This window comes from Anabrus simplex, chromosome 1 (assembly GCF_040414725.1).
Source record: "Anabrus simplex isolate iqAnaSimp1 chromosome 1, ASM4041472v1, whole genome shotgun sequence".
NCBI classification, from domain to species: Eukaryota; Metazoa; Arthropoda; class Insecta; order Orthoptera; family Tettigoniidae; genus Anabrus; species Anabrus simplex.
Window position 1 is genome coordinate 15860622 of NC_090265.1, and position 16502 is coordinate 15877123.

The 16502-nt window shown below is 41.0% G+C and overlaps 1 protein-coding gene across 1 annotated transcript in view; it reads right to left on the reverse strand.

The window, feature by feature from the left end:
- Positions 1–291, reverse strand: part of LOC136859508 (oocyte zinc finger protein XlCOF26) — a 104389-nt gene extending 104098 nt beyond the window's left edge. The window contains exon 1 of the mRNA XM_067138700.2: positions 100–291. The gene's annotated coding sequence lies outside the window, so the exon portion shown is untranslated. The remainder of the gene's footprint in view (positions 1–99) is intronic.
- Between the last annotated feature and the right edge of the window lie 16211 nt (positions 292–16502).

The window sequence follows — 16502 nt, forward strand, 5'->3', positions numbered from 1 at the left end:
CAACTGCCTTGGATACATTTAATGTAAGCCTACACGGAGAACTGTACGCTGAAAATATAAATATTTGACTTCTTTAATGTAGTGAATAATAAAGCTTACCTTCCGTAGCCTTAGTTATCCCCTGAGATAAAAATTTTTGGCAAAAGTATGACTGGGGCTCACATTTGATCAAGGATATGTTAGACGTTGTGGACAAAGTAAAAAAATGAAAGAAATCGATATTAAGCAGAAAATCTTAGAGAAACCACACAATAACGGAGCAAAACCAAAACTGTATGAGGTAGCGCGGTATGTCGAGTGCGCACATTGAATCTTCAGTATGACAGAACTGCATACCTGCCACTTTGAAAGCAAACTTCATACAGGCCATTTCTTTTCTAATAAATCACCATTGATCTGCATTTTGGGCAATCGCCCAGGTGGGAGATTCACTAACAGTTGTTTACCTAGTCCTTTTTTCAATACTTTTAAAGATTTTAGAAATGTATCGAATATCTCCCTTCTATGAAATTAAATTCATATTTCAAGGTCCGTATATCTAAATTTAGACATCAAAATTTCAATCTATTCAATGCTATGTAATATAATCGTCTAGATTGCTGAAAATATCCAAAGGAAAGCAGCACGATTTGTTCTGGGTGATTTCTGACAAAGAAGGAGTGCTACGAAAATGTTGCATCAATCAATCAATCAATCAATCAATCAATCAATCAATCAATCAATCAATCAATCAATCAATCAATCAATCAATCAATCAATCAATCAATCAATCAATCAATCAATCAATCAATCAATCAATCAATCAATCAATCAATCAATCAATCAATCAATCAATCAATCAATCAATCAATCAATCAATCAATCAATCAATCAATCAATCAATCAATCAATCAATCAATCAATCAATCAATCAATCAATCAATCAATCAATCAATCAATCAATCAATCAATCAATCAATCAATCAATCAATCAATCAATCAATCAATCAATCAATCAATCAATCAATCAATCAATCAATCAATCAATCAATCAATCAATCAATCAATCAATCAATCAATCAATCAATCAATCAATCAATCAATCAATCAATCAATCAATCAATCAATCAATCAATCAATCAATCAATCAATCAATCAATCAATCAATCAATCAATCAATCAATCAATCAATCAATCAATCAATCAATCAATCAATCAATCAATCAATCAATCAATCCTAATATGCATTTAGGACAGTCGCTGATGTAGCAATTCCATATCTGTTGTTTCCCAGCCTTTTCTTAAATGCCCCCCCCCCCCCCCTCCCCCCCAAAAAAAAGTCTAACGGCGTCAAATCCCGTGATCTGGTGGACCAAGAAACAGAGCCTCCTCGTTCTATCCATTTCCCTGGCAGTTCCTCGGTCAGATGGTTACGAATGGGTGAAGTCGAATGTGGCGGAGCTCCATTCCGTTATAACCACACCGTCAAACGATCGTGCAAAGGCACATCTTCCAGCAGCAGTGGGAGTTCCTGACGCACAAAGTGCAGGCAGTGTGGGCCTGTCCAATGGTCCTGAAAGAAATAAGGTGGTTCATTGAGGCGATACCCAAAGATTCCACATCACACATTCACTCCGCATCCTGTCGCACGCAGTGAGGATTGTCCGGACTCCAATAGTGTTTGTTGTGGCACTTGACGTTCCCATTATTGTGGAAGGGCAATTCGTCCGAGAAAAGATATACGCTTCGAATGCTGCATTATTGTACAGCCTGTCTAATAGCCACCAACAGAACTCCGCTTCTTTCCTAGTGGCTTTGCGTCGCACCGACACAGATAGGTAGTTTGGCAACGATGGGATAGGAAAGGACTAGGAGTTGGAAGGAAGCGGCCGTGGCCTTAATTAAGGTACAGCCCCAGCATTTGCCTGGTGTGAAAATGGGAAACGACGGAAAACCATTTGCAAGGCTGCCGACAGTGGGATCCGAACCCACCATCTCCCAGATGCAAGTTCACAGCCGTGCGCCCCTGACCGCACGGCCAACTCGCCGGGTCAACAGAACACCATTCGAGCTTCGAAATCCCGCGCATGGAGTTCTTCGTGTAGCTCAAGATGGTATGAGTGAAATTTATTTTCATACAGTATTCGCCAGACGGACAGCTGGTGTTGTTCATCTGTTGTGCTATCACCCTTGTACTCAAGTGTGGATTATTACGAGCTGCTTCCAGAACGGCCTCTTCTGCTTCACCTGATGTAACGGGCCTCCTGCGGACTGGTGGCTGCTTGGAAATCACGCCTGTTGTCCTTAGGCGTCTTTCAACACGGCAGAATGTCGTAGAGGTCGGGTATCGCCTGTCGGGATACCGTTCCTAGTATAGACGTAGTGCCCCGTACGCGTTTTGTCTTGCTTCCCCACGAAAGGGGAGCTAATCATCAACGTATTCCTCTGTTAAAAACATGCCGAGTGACAGCAGAGATTACATTCAGGCCCCTAACAAGCGGAGTATGCGCAGGGCACACAAAGAATAAAAAGCACCGTTCTACTGTTTGAATTTGTCAAACATGGGCCAGTGTTTACGTATATAAACGTCATGCCCGTGCAAAAATATTGCGCCCGTACAGAGTAGTCGGAGAACAAGACACACCTCAGGGGTACTCAGTTCGTACTTGACATACATGGCCGAATAAAAATAAATGGCAGGAGTAAACAGTAGGTTAGGAAATAAGAAAATAATCGATATCGGATGGAATTATTACATGATTTATTCATAAAATAAAAATGTTATTAGCCATCCTGACTAGCTCTGATTATGAGAAATGATCGCTACGTTAAACTAAATTACCGGTACTGATAATTCTTGACGTGACATAAAAATAATTCAAACAAATGGGATGGTACATTCGACTTATTTGCCCTACAATTCTAACAGAATTGATTTATAAACACATGTTTTTTTGATTGTCGATCAATTTAAGAAATTAATAATTTGAATATTGATCTACGAGGCAGTCCTCGGACAAATCTGAAAAATACATCAAATTTTAATGGAACGTTTGAAATAGAAAACTATTTAGAAATCACAAAATATTTCCTCGTGATAACGTTTTAGCGAATTTACATTCTTGAAAAATATTTATTATAATTTAAAATCTCACTTGAATATGCTTTAGAAAAGATGTAAAAATTAAATCGAGACGTCGGGTATATCTGCTCTAAATTACTCTCAATTATCTCCTTATGAGAATGAATATTTAACGTTAGCGTTAAGTGGTCATTTCTAATGAACTGAAATTGATAATCCTCCTCAAAAACCATCAAAACAAAATTTATCAAAGCTGAAATGTGGTTCGCAACGTGAATTATAAGTACGGTAACATAAAAAACATCATTGATTATTCCATCTGTCAATACAACACATACCGTATCCGAACAATTTACAAGACATCTCTAATAACTACAAAATATGGCTAATTCTAACACCTAACTAAGTGAAATATTATGTGGAAGAACTATCTACATTATTTACACCACATCTACGTATGAATTAATATTCCCCATTCTCCAATGAAATCCATTCTGGGATACAACTGAAAATATGAAGTCTCCATGTGGTTAAGAATTCGTGCGATTAAAGTGAGTTCGCCTGTTATCGAACTACAGCCTGATAGCCTACGGATATTCATCCTAGAATCTACGTCCAAATTCAATAATTTTCTAGTAAATATTCACACAAAGCAGTCGTAACTTCGAATCAATGATTTCCACAACATGCAACAGGATAATTCTATTCATGGAAATTAAGTCGGAATTCTGGAGTACGCCTACTAACATATTCTTACTATCATCAGAAGAAGACTTTATCAAAGCGACTACAATTTTATATTCTCGAAGAACTATCATTTATCTCCATCAACCTTCAATATCACACAATAAAGCAACGTCATACAAAACACGTCGTAATTCACTATCTGACGACTCTTATCGCATATATTAATTGACCATTAATTCATAGTACAATTACAACCTCACAACGAAGACTATTATTATCCAGAACTGTATATCACAAAACATGTAGTCAGAAAATCACGTACCGGTAATAAAATATGCTAGCATCCAAGAAACAAGTCTTACTTTCATTAAATTCATCTCGATGATTAAATATACCATTCAAAATCATATATTTCTACTCACGTACTCCTAATTAAACCATGATCTTATTCCAGAATTACCGTAACGTCCTGAGGACATAATATCACCGAAATATGGACAAATATATGGAAAATATTATCTCAGTAAATTCCTATGACACAGATTAACTCACTAATGCTGTAAAATTCATTAAATAAGAAAGGATGGTTATGATAACACATGGATAAACTTTCAATGGTCCATCATTTCAGAAACCTGTAACACGTGGTTAGGATATGACTCACATACTAGAACAAAATTTCACATCTTAACTCCGACATTTGGGAACAATTAAATGAAGAGATGTAAGAAATAGGTCAACTACTAGACTATGAGACCACACCAACAGAATAAAGAAAGAAATAAGTTACTACATAGAACAGATATTAAGTAAAGACGTAGTCGACTTAACATATACTGTAGGCTTCATGGTGAGCTCGTGACGTCCTTAACTGATCAGTCTAGGGTTGAAATTCCTGCATTTTTCCTCCGTTAGCGAGGGTCTACTAGTTTAGAAACTCATGGCGAAATATGGCAAAACACAGTTGTAAGTTCCATCTCCTTGTTGGCTGTTGACGTCCTCTTCAACTCCACACTTCCAGATGATTTCACTGAAACTTGCACAGAACAAATTAGCGATAGTTCTAGACACAATCCTTCGAATTGAAATTGAAAATAACGTACTTATTAATAGTTATCCGCATTTATTCGATGCCTTTTGGTCGAGTAGGCCTACATTTAATCGTACCGGTAGTGGTAGAGATTGGCACAATTTTCTAAGTACCTACATAATAGACACTGGATAGACGTCTTCACTGTCTCTGGTGACAGCTGAATGTAGAATAACGTTCTCCCACGATGTGTAGCGACGTTCTCGCTGACCAGTATAATGAGAATAGAATAAGAATTGAATGAGAAGGAGCACTTTTTTTCCTTTTACGGGGGGCCCCCGTAGTCCGCTCCCCCGCCGTGACCATCGACTCAATCTACATGGCCTCCGACATGCTATTAATTTCTAAGAAGAAAGAGATAGCAGGGAAGAGTGGGAAGTGATACAAGGAGTTATGCCGGTTTCCGAGTTAGACTCGCTACCACGGCAAGAGTTTGTGTTTGGTAAGGTCGTGTTGAAGTATGGTATTGAAGGGTCAGGGAAAAACCACATAGGCAGAAAGAGCCTACGTGTAAAACCTGACATCTTTTGATAACACATGCAAGGATGTGGGCTGGAAAAGTCCAGAGGTTGTGTTAGTTAGGAAGATGTGTCATGCAGTCATAACTATTTCCTTGCCATTGTTTGTTATTATGGGGATCAGTCCAACTTGTCACTATCGGGTCGGCTCGGGTCCACTAGCGTCTGGGCTCAGGGCCACAGCTTCGTCCCTTTGCCCAGCAGCCAGTGGTCCCTGGTGCCAAGTCTCCGCTTGGAGAGGGGGATTAAGAGCCAAGCCTTACTTGGTGCAAGAGGCTGTCTTCTTCTTCCGCCTGGCGATGTCCCTTTGTGCGGTGTTGTTGGAACACACTTGTCACTGCAGATCTGCAACTGCAAGAAATAGGTGCTCCTTGGAGTGCCGGCTTGCTTGCCTGCACTCGCGTCCAGTGCTCTACCTAAATAATAGTAAAATGACCCGAAATAAATAACTTTATTAGTACTGCTGTCTTCGTTATAGGGCGCGGGCTGGTGTTCCACTCCCGTATCTCTTTCGGGGGGCGGAGGTAGTTGATTCGTCCTTGGCCGTCTGGCTGCGTTGCCATCGTCTTCTCCTCGTGTTGTGTTGCTTATCAATCTTTCCTCGCCTGGTCCCTGGGATAAAGACAGCTGTAATCATAGGTGCATATTTACATATTTACATAGATACATGTTGTCTGCAGTGTGTGGGTTTAAGTGTTGTCTAGGTGTCAGCTTGGGGAGGAGCCAACTATCGGCCCTTCGTCTCCCCAACCCTGTGGCTGAACAGAATGTGTTTCGGTGTGGGGTACTTTTTGTAAAGATCGACGTCGTAGCGTCCGATCCCGCTTATTAGCGGATTGATCTTATTACCCCATGATTTTGTGTACATGCTTAGTGTTTGTTTACGTATGTGGCGCTTAATCGAGCTGACTTTAGCAATATCGCGTAGTTGGCGCATTGGTGTGTCGAAAGGGAGTCTGGCCGCTGCTCGAATGCATTTATTTTGTATTCGTTCTAGCTTGTCCATGTTCGTCTTTGCAGTGAACCCCCACGCTGGGGCTGCGTACATGATTATTGGCCTAATTAAGGCCTTATACATATTTATGGCTACGTTTGTGTTTATATTGGACTTCTTGTTCAGTATAGGGTATAGCTGGCTGAGTCTAATGTGGGCTTTCCTTTGGATATCTTTGATGTGATGTAGCATGGTGAGCTTTCGGTCTAGGACTACTCCTAGGTATTTGGCTTTGTCATGCCATGATATATCCTGGTTGTAAAGCTTTAGCGGTTTTATGTTGGCTGGTCTGCGTGTGCTTCTGTCCTTCCTAGTGAACAGCACGGCTTGGCACTTGTCAACATTTACCTTGATGCGCCATTTCGTTAGCCATGGCTCGAGAGTTCGTAGTGCTACTTGGAGCCTCTTCCGAGCGCACGCTGATTGTGGGTGTTGGACTGTGATAGCAGTGTCATCGGCATAGAGGTGTGTGGTAGTGAGTTCCGTAGTGGGCATGTCATTTGTATATAGGACGAAGAGGATTGGGCCAATAAGGGACCCTTTGGCTACGTCCGCTCTAATCCTTCGCGTGCTTGACAGCGTGTTGTGTACGTCTACTTGGAACTCTCGGCCCTCCAGATAGGATGTGATTAGCCTTATATAGCCAGGGTGGAATTCGAGGTCTATTAGTTTCGCTAGTAGGCCTTCGTGCCAGACTTTGTCAAAAGCTTTCTGTATATCAAGGAAAACCGAACCTGTGTCCCTTCGTTTATTGAAACCTATGGTCGCTTGTTCTATGAATCGCGTGAGCAGTTGTGGGGCAGAATGCCCATTCCTGAAGCCAAATTGCTCGTTGCGAATTATTTCTCTTTCCTTGATATGCCCTATTAACCTTTTCAGTAGTATTTTCTCGAATACTTTACTGAGGGCGTCCAGAAGGCTGATGGGCCTGTAATTATTTGGGTCTGACTTGTCTTTGCCTGGTTTTCCAAATACGAGTATCCTAGCCCTTTTCCTGTTCAGGGTAGTATTGGAGTCTGAACATTGCATTGAAGATGCTGGTAAGTAGTGTTAGGACTTTGTGTGTTAATTACTTAATTACAATGTTCTGTATCTCGTCTGGGCCAGGCGCCTTCTTGGGGGTTAAGATGACCTATAATCCACTTAATTTCATGTATATTTGTCCTCTTAACCTCCGGCTTAGGTGCGTTTTCGAGGAAGTCAGCTACCTTTGCCTCGGTTTGCCTGATGAAGGCTGGGTCAGATGGTATTTCGTTCGGGGTGAATGCCGCCTCGATCGAGTCCGCTATGACTTCCGCTTTATCGCGGTTCTTATATACCGGGCCGTTAGGTCCCTTGATAGTAGGGATGCTGTGTGTTTCACGAGTGAAGTGTCTCGCTAAGTTCCACACTGGCCTGGTGTTTGTGTCGAATAGACGGAGTTTATTGTTCCATTCTCGCGACCTGCACTGTTACTTAGTTGTATGCATTGATTCCCCTCTTCGTCACACCAGCTCACGAGGCCCGACACATTAACATAGTTACATGGTCAAGGGACGTCGGTACATGATTTCAAGGCGTTATGTTTTGCGAGCGGACGAAATAATCTGTCGATAGGGTTCAGAATCGTGTGCAAAATGTGCTCAACGGACATTGGTACCATACAGTACGCTTGCAGGAGAATAGCCACCTCATAACCATGTCACACGTTAGTTGGGTTGCATCAAACTTATAATTGGGAGGGATGGCTGAATCACACGGTGTAGGTCGCAGTCTACTGCTCAACCTGTGTATCGAGGAATTCTGTTTAGCCTCTTCCCGTGGTGTAACAAGATAAACAAATAGTGGACTGAAACTAATTTTGACTTCTCTATACCTAATCCGGGAAATGAACCAAATTTGTGGCAAAGATGTGAAGTTTACAGAAAAAAATACAGCAGCCTTGTGTCGGTAGATTTACTGGCACGTAAAAGAAATCCTGCGGGACAACATTCTGGCACCTTGGTGTCTCTTGAAATCGTAAAAGTAGTCAGTGGAACGCAAAATCAATAAAGTTATTATTATTATTATTATTATTATTATTATTATTATTATTATTATTATTATTATTATTATTATTATTATTATTATTATTATTATTATTATTATTATTATATCAACAGTAAATATATTTAGCATAAAAAAGTCATAAGTCTCTTGCATGCCAAAAACTCGAAATGTATAATTTCCTATTAATGTTATTGGCTGTTACGTCCCATTAACTACTTTCACGCTTTTCGCAGACGCCGAGTTTCGGAAATTTAGTCCCACAGGACACGTCCCTACACGACGCTGACATTTTTAAGCAACCTTCAAATACCACGGGATTGAGCCAGGATCAAACCTGCCAAGTTGAGATCAGAAGGGAAGCGCTCTACCGCTGAGCTACTCAGTGTGGTGCTATGACGGTGATTTTAACCTTTTGCCCGTACTGTTACACTAATAAATTTAATGTGAATTCGACGTTTTCTTCTTGATGTGACAAAGAGTGTTAAATAGCAAGTTCTATCCATACATCTAGCTCCATTAGGAACTCACCAACTGTTTCTTATCTTCCAGTTACAGAGATTCTCATGTCAAAGAAAGTAAGGCGGCATCCATCGAAACGTGAATTGTGAAAATCACTTGTCATCATGAACTCTCTACTCCAGAGGAAACAGTCAACCGAGAAGTTTAGTTACTCTGCTCAGGCGCATGCACGAGGCACTTCAACAGACAACACTCGGCTCTGAATGTCGCAAATAAACACGATGTCACTGTGTTGTTACATCCCTAGTGATCCTCCAATATCTACGTGCGTTTCAACACCTGAGGGAAATATTAAAAGGATGCAGACATAATTAATTCTATCTTATCCAATCCAATCCAATCCAATCCAATCCAATCCAATCCAATCCAATCCAATCCAATCCAATCCAATCCAATACAATACAATCCAATCCAATCCAATCCAATCCAATCCAATCCAATCCAATCCAATCCAATCCAATCCAATGCACTCATCATTGATGTGCATTTATTGTTGTCGCCCACGTGACAGATTGTCTATCAATTGTTTATCTATTTCTTTCCTAAATTATTTTAAAGTAATTGCAAATATATCGAACATTTCTGTCAACAAATTATTCCATTCCCTATAAATAAATATTTGCCCCAATTTTTCGTCTTGAATTCCAACTTTATCTTTCCTACCTTTAAGAGACATTATTCAAGATGGCGAATTGGATTCACGATCTTTCAATATGAACGAAATTCACCAAATGCTTGTAGGTTTTGGCGAGGTCAGAAAGAATTAACTCGTAAGTTGTATTTTTAATAGAGTTAGTCTCGTAACTTCGTGGGCAAATATTTCATATATCCACTGATATGTATCACCTAACCCTCAACACGCCCACTCTATGAGCAATCATTCATATACACTGGTATAAATGCTTGTCTTCACACAGCTGAATTGATTAGATCTCTAATAATAGGCTAGAGTCCTTGATTGATGCTTGTGGTAGAATCTACCTCGTGTTTCTCTAAAAGGGCTGCAATTACGCCGTAGGGCTGTCGGTAATTTGGTAGACGATTAACAACCTATGGCAGCAATTCCAAAGAGAAGAATCTATGACGAAAGCGAGTACCGGTATTATGCCACAGATAACTATTTTATGCATGCAAGTGAGGAAATCTTCACATGCATTTTTCACAATACTGTGTCTGGGTGTGAATATCGCACGAGAGTAGTAAGCTGTTACTGTTGTAACGGCTGCAGGAATTTTAGGATTTCGTACACTTACCTGTTACAAATAAAAGACAAATACCGTATTATTTGGATAATAAGTTTTGCACGTTTTTTGCCGAATCCTAATCAAATCTTTCCTTTCCATGATTAAATTTGTTATTCGGTACAACTGACCACGATGTATTCACGACAACTGAGCGCGTGAGTCAACACAGCGCCATGTTATAACAGAGTATGCGTGTGACGTCACATATTTAGCACACATTTCGCCTTACTTTTATCTGTCCGTTGAGACATTACACATAGGCTAATATGTATGTTAGATATTCAGCCCGAAGGCTGGTTTGATTCTCCACAGTTCCGCCAACAGCTGTCATAGATGGCCTAGGCGTCACTCTACTAGGGACAAGAGGAGTGAGGTAGTTTCCCGCTGCTTTCCCCAATTACACATTATCATAAGTGAAATTACTCTCGGCGATATATGAGTTCTACCGAAACACTGAAAGCATCTTAACATTTTTCTTTCCATGTAAGGAACGTAAGTCCTGGACACTTCACATTTTTCCTCTTATTCTGTTCCTACTTAGGATTATGCATTTTATACAAGTCGAATGTTCATCTTGTTTGCTACATCACGAGAAAATGGACTGGAAACTGGAGATTGCAGATGAGACACGAGGCTGTGACAACACATGCTCACATTATAACAGGTGTGCGACAGTGGCGACACGAACTACACGCTAGTGTCACTGATCATAATCAGAGGAGCGTCTTTGCATATTGTTCGGTGAGCAATCGAAGTGGTGAAAACGGCTGGGGGGTAGTATGGAACAACTCTCTTTCGTTGTTGTTGAAATATCTGCAGCGATTTATCTCCAGTTTCAAGTCAGTCATTTTATAACTGTCGGCCTCGCGGGGTGGGGGTAGCGTGCCTGCCTCTTATCTGAAGGTCCCAGGTTCAGAGAATTTTACCAAGATCTGAGGGCTGGTTCGAGGTCCAATCAGCCTACGTGATTACAATTGAGGAGACAGATGATTGTGAGATAGCGACCCCGGTCTAGATGCCGAGAATAACGGCCGAGAGCATTCGTTGTGCTGACCACATGACACCGAGTAATCTCCAGGCCTTCGGGCTGAGCAGCGGTCGCTAAGCAGGCCACGGCCCTTCGTGGCTCTTACGCTATGGGGGGCGGCTATTTTATAACTGTTATGTTCATTTTGTAAAAACAAATTCTGAGTCATAAATTTAAAAACCAGCCGAAAACGAAAACATATGGTAGCAGCGCTAAAAAACGTCATTGAAATAGAATGACAGGTTTCGTTCTTCAAAGAACATCATCAGATTCTTTCAAATCACACTGAAATATTTAGACAGTATAATTATTTATTTTTATTTCTGTTTAAATACTGAGGAACTTTAAAATCTAGAATTTATCTTAATGTACTGTTTCTTTTTCACTCCAGCAGATGTAGCCAGTAAATGTGTATACTTTTCTAAATATTCGAGCGTGATTTGATAGAATCTGATAATGTTCTTTTAAGAACGAAACGTTTCATTCTAATTAAATTAAGTTATTTTTCAAGTAAAATTCTGTTATTATAGGTATGTTTCCTTTCCGGTAGTTTAATACTCGAAATTAGTTCCGATAGACTCAAGAATCTAACAGTTATGAAAAGGAACTTATTGGGCGTGAGTAGTATAATAAGCGGGTTCGGCCGCCTCCTCCTCCTCCCGCGGCGCGGGAAATTTGAATTCTGGCGGGAAATTTGAATTTTGGCGGGAGATTTGAATTTGTAAACAAAGCCACGTGCTTTTTGACAGCTGTCATCGACAACAACGCACCGCTAACCTCACTGCTGCCATCCTGACGGGCCTAAACCTCACTAGTACCAACTTAAACTAACTAGCATGAGGTAAACAAAGCCACGTGTTTTTTGACAGCCACGTGCTTTTTGACAGACAACAACGCATCGCTAACCTCAGTACTGCCATCTTGACGGGCCTAAACCTCAGTAGTGCCAAATTAACCTAACTAGCGCGAGATAAACAAATCCACGTGCTTTTTGACAGCCACGTGCTTTTTGGCAGATTTGTAAACAAAGCCACGTGCTTTTTGACAGACAACAACGCATCGCTAACCTCAGTACTGCCATCTTGACGGGCCTAAACCTCAGTAGTGCCAACTTAACCTCACTAGTGCGAGGTAAACAAAGCCACGTGTTTTTTTTGACAGCTGTCATCCGCCATCTTTAAACAACAAAGCACTGTGCTGCCCTCTTTATATGCAAAATTCGTCACCTGTCACCCGCAGTGCTGCCATCTTGACGGGTCTAAACCTTAGTGCTACCAACTTAACCTAACTAGCACGAGGTAAACAAAGCCACGTGTTTTTTGACAGCTGTCATCCGCCATCTTTAATCTATAGAGCACAGTGCTGCCCTCTTTAGCTACTTACCTTTGAAATGTGGTGGCGGATAATTTGAAAAATGCTTTTTGACAGCAGCCATCTTTGTGCACCATGGTACCCTCTTTAGCTAGATACCTGTGGTGGCAGGCAATTCCACATGACAGCAGCCATCTTTAATCAAGAGAGCACTGTGCTGCCATCTTTAGCTAGATACCTTTGAAATGTGGTGGCGGCAAATTGAAAAATTTCACGTGCTCTTGTTTGGAAACAAACTCACGTGCTTTTTTGACAGCTACCATCCGCCATCTTTAATCAACAGAGCATAGTGCTGCCCTCTTTAGTTTGAAATGTGGTGGCGGCAAATTCCACGTGCTCTTGTTTGGAAACAAAGCCATGTGCAGCTGTCATCCGCCATCTTTAATCAACAGAGCACCGTGCTGCGGGCAATTTCGTCAGCTGTCATCCGCCATCTTTAATCCACAGAACACCGTGCTGCCCTCTTTATTGCTACTACCTTAAGCACGTAGTAGCGGGCAATTTGAAAAGTTCTGTTAGCTATCATCCGCCATCTTTAATCAAGAGAGCACCGTGCTGCCATCTTTAGCTAGATACCTTTGAAATGTGGTGGCGGTAAATTGAAAAAATTCTCGTGCTCTTGTTTGGAAACAAACTCACGTGCTTTTTTGACAGCTACCGTCCGCAAGAGAGCATAGTGCTGCCATCTATGTGGTGGCGGCAAATTCCACGTGCTCTTGTTTGGAAACAAAGCCATGTGCTTTTTTGACAGCTGTCATCCGCCATCTTTAATCCAGAGAGCACCGTGCTGCCCTCTTTAGATGTAAATTCGTCACCTGTCATCCGCAGTGCTGCCATCTTTAGCTAGATACCTTTGAAATGTGGTGGTGGATAATTTAAAAAGAGAAATTCTACAGCAGCCCTCTCTCGACGCTAATTGCATAAGATGGCGGCTATACATGACTCCTTAAGGGTGCTTACGCAAGATGGCTGCTATACACAGGTTCTTATGAGACGCCCTTGGGATGCTTGCGCAAGATGGCAGTTATACATGGCTCCTTATGAGATGCCCTAGGGATGCTTGCTCAAGATAGCGACTGCTCTTATGGGACGGCTTAAGTGTCCTTGCACAAGATGGCTTGAGACGCCCTAAGGATGCTTGCGCAAGATGGCGGACACAAGATGGCGGCTATACACAACTCCTTATGAGACGCTTTAAGGGTGCTTGCGCAAGATGGTTGCTACTCTTAGCTTAGAGGCTAACGTGTCGTGCTAGTTCGATTCATTAAATTTAGGGCTTAAATGCAAAATGTTAAATATATCGAAAACGGTGCACCGTAGAGCAAAACGGACAAACTTTTTCTGCCTAATACCTAGGTTCGCAGTATGAGGAACAAGGAAACCATAGTCTAATGATGGGATCAAAGGTTCGGTTCCTACTTAGGCCCTTTGACATTTGCTCTGTTTTAGCTTGTATTGAAGCGAGTCTTCGTAACATGATCAGGTCTAACTATGGTAGAGAGTATAACGTACCATGCTGGTTCGATTCATTAAATTTGGAGGCTTAAATGCAAAATGTTAAATATCTCGAAAACGGTGCATCGTAGAGCAAAACGGACAAAATTTTTCCGCCTAATACGTAGGTTCGTAGTATCAGGAACAAGAAAAAACATAGTCTAATGATGAGATCAACGGTTCGATTCTTACTTAAGCCCTTTGGCATTGGCAGCTATCTATTTCTACAAGATGGTGGCTGCTCTTATGAGACACAAGATGGCTTGAGACGTCCTAGGGATGCTTACGCAAGATGGTGGACTCAAAATGGTGACTATACATAGCTCCTTATGAGATAGCCTAGGGGTGCTCGCACAAGATGGCAGCTACTCTTATGAAGAAAGCTAGCTTAGAGGCTACTGCGCAAGATAACAGCTGCTGTTATGCATGTGGTGGAGGGCAATTTGAAATTCTATGTGCTTAATCAACAGAGCACCCTGCTACCCTCTTTAGCTGAAATGTGGTGGTGGATAATTTGAAAAATTCTTTTGACAGCTATCATCTTTAAACAATGGCGACTATACATAGGCTGTTAAGGCCTTATCATTCTCCTCCTCCTCCTCCTCCTCCTTCTCTACCTCCTCCTCCGCCTCTTATGTCAAGGCATAGCTTTATATCGAACAAGTTTTAACCTGCATCGCGAAGGCAAGCGTGTGCAGCGATAACATTATTATGCATGTTTAGACTTTCGAAACATAAGAAGAGTAGAATCAAACGCTGTACTCGATACGACATGTGATCAGAACATTGATTGATGCGTTCAGAAAACAAAATAAGTGATCAAGACTAGAATCGAACACTGTACTCAATACATCATGTGTTTAGAATATGTCAGGGGATACCCTTGTTCTAAGAAGATAAGATTGAAACATAACAAGACTAGAATAGAACACTGTAATCGATGTTGCTAACTTCAACATGTGATCAGAACATTGATTGATGTGTTCAGAACACAAAATAAGTGATCATGACTAGAATCGAACACTGTACTCGATACAACATGTGATCAGAACATTGATCGATGTGTTCAGAACACAAAATAAGTGATCAAGACTAGAATCGAACACTGTACTCAATACAACATGTGTTTAGAACATGTTAGGGGGTACCCTTGTTCTAAGAAGATCAGAATGAAACATAACAAGACTAGAATCGAACACTGTAATCGATGTTGTTAACCTCAACATATGATCAGAACATTGTTTGATGTGTTCAGAGCAAAAGTACAATTTTGATGATTTGCTTAGTGTAAAATCAAAAACTATGGAAACACACTGTGCACATATCGCATAGCTAACTCGCTCAGTAAGCAATATTGCAAAATTACAACTCCAATGATTTGCCTAGTGTAAAAATAAAAAAAACACTGTACCCATACTGCGCAGCTAACTCGCTCGGTAAACGATATAGCCAAAGTATAACTTCAAATTTATTTACCTTCCATCATTCGTCTTGTGTGAAAATCAGTCGAACAAGTTATCGCATAAACATGTAACATGAAATATCAGTCAGTCTGTTGGCATGGGTTACAAGCATGTAGCTTATGCGGGAAGTAAAATTAAACAGAACGCTAGTGCTATAAGAAATACTCTGCTTACATTTAAGTCCCTAGCTGTTGAACAAGTTATTACATAAATATGTAACATGAAATATCGGTTCGGAAACATATTGTTTCAAGGATGAAAGGACTCTTCCTCCTCCTTACCGCACATTCCTTGTAGGGCTAAGGGGCTAATGGGCTAATGGGCAAAAGGGCTAACGGGCTAAAGGGCTGAAGGAGCAACAACCTCATCGATCGCTATCAGCAAGAACGCTTGTACTTTGTTAAGTGTAGAAAATTAATCTTTATTTGTAAATGGTTTCATGTTCAGAACAAGGAATGGAACCTAGGGGTTACGTCTTACCTAATAAAATCCCCGAGGTGCGATGAGTTACGTTTTTCGAACTAGTGTTTGGAACACTGAACTTTTCAAGATGATAGCAGAGAGTTTAGCAATGTTCTGTTGTCGGATTATAAATTCCGCGCTACAACATGCATAAGGTGGCAGCCTTGAGGTTTACTGCCGTAAAGATGACAAGAGTGAGGTTAACAATGTTCCGTTGTTGGATTTTAAATTCCGCGCTATAACATGCATAAGGTGACAGCCTTGAGGTTTACCGCCGTAAAGATGGCAGCAGTGAGGTTAGCGATGCTCTATTGTCCTTCAAAGTGAGGTTAGGGTTCGTCAAGAAGACAGCTGTCAAAAAAGCACGTGGCTATGTTTACCAAACAAGAGCACGTGGTCGTGACGTCACGGTCACGTAGTATGCTGCCTCAGCATGCAAAGTTCAATGTCTACACCTACGTAGTAAACATTCTGCTGTGTTCACAAGATTTTTTACACATAACTATTCTTTATGCTTTAAGTTCATGCACATAGGCTATGCTAA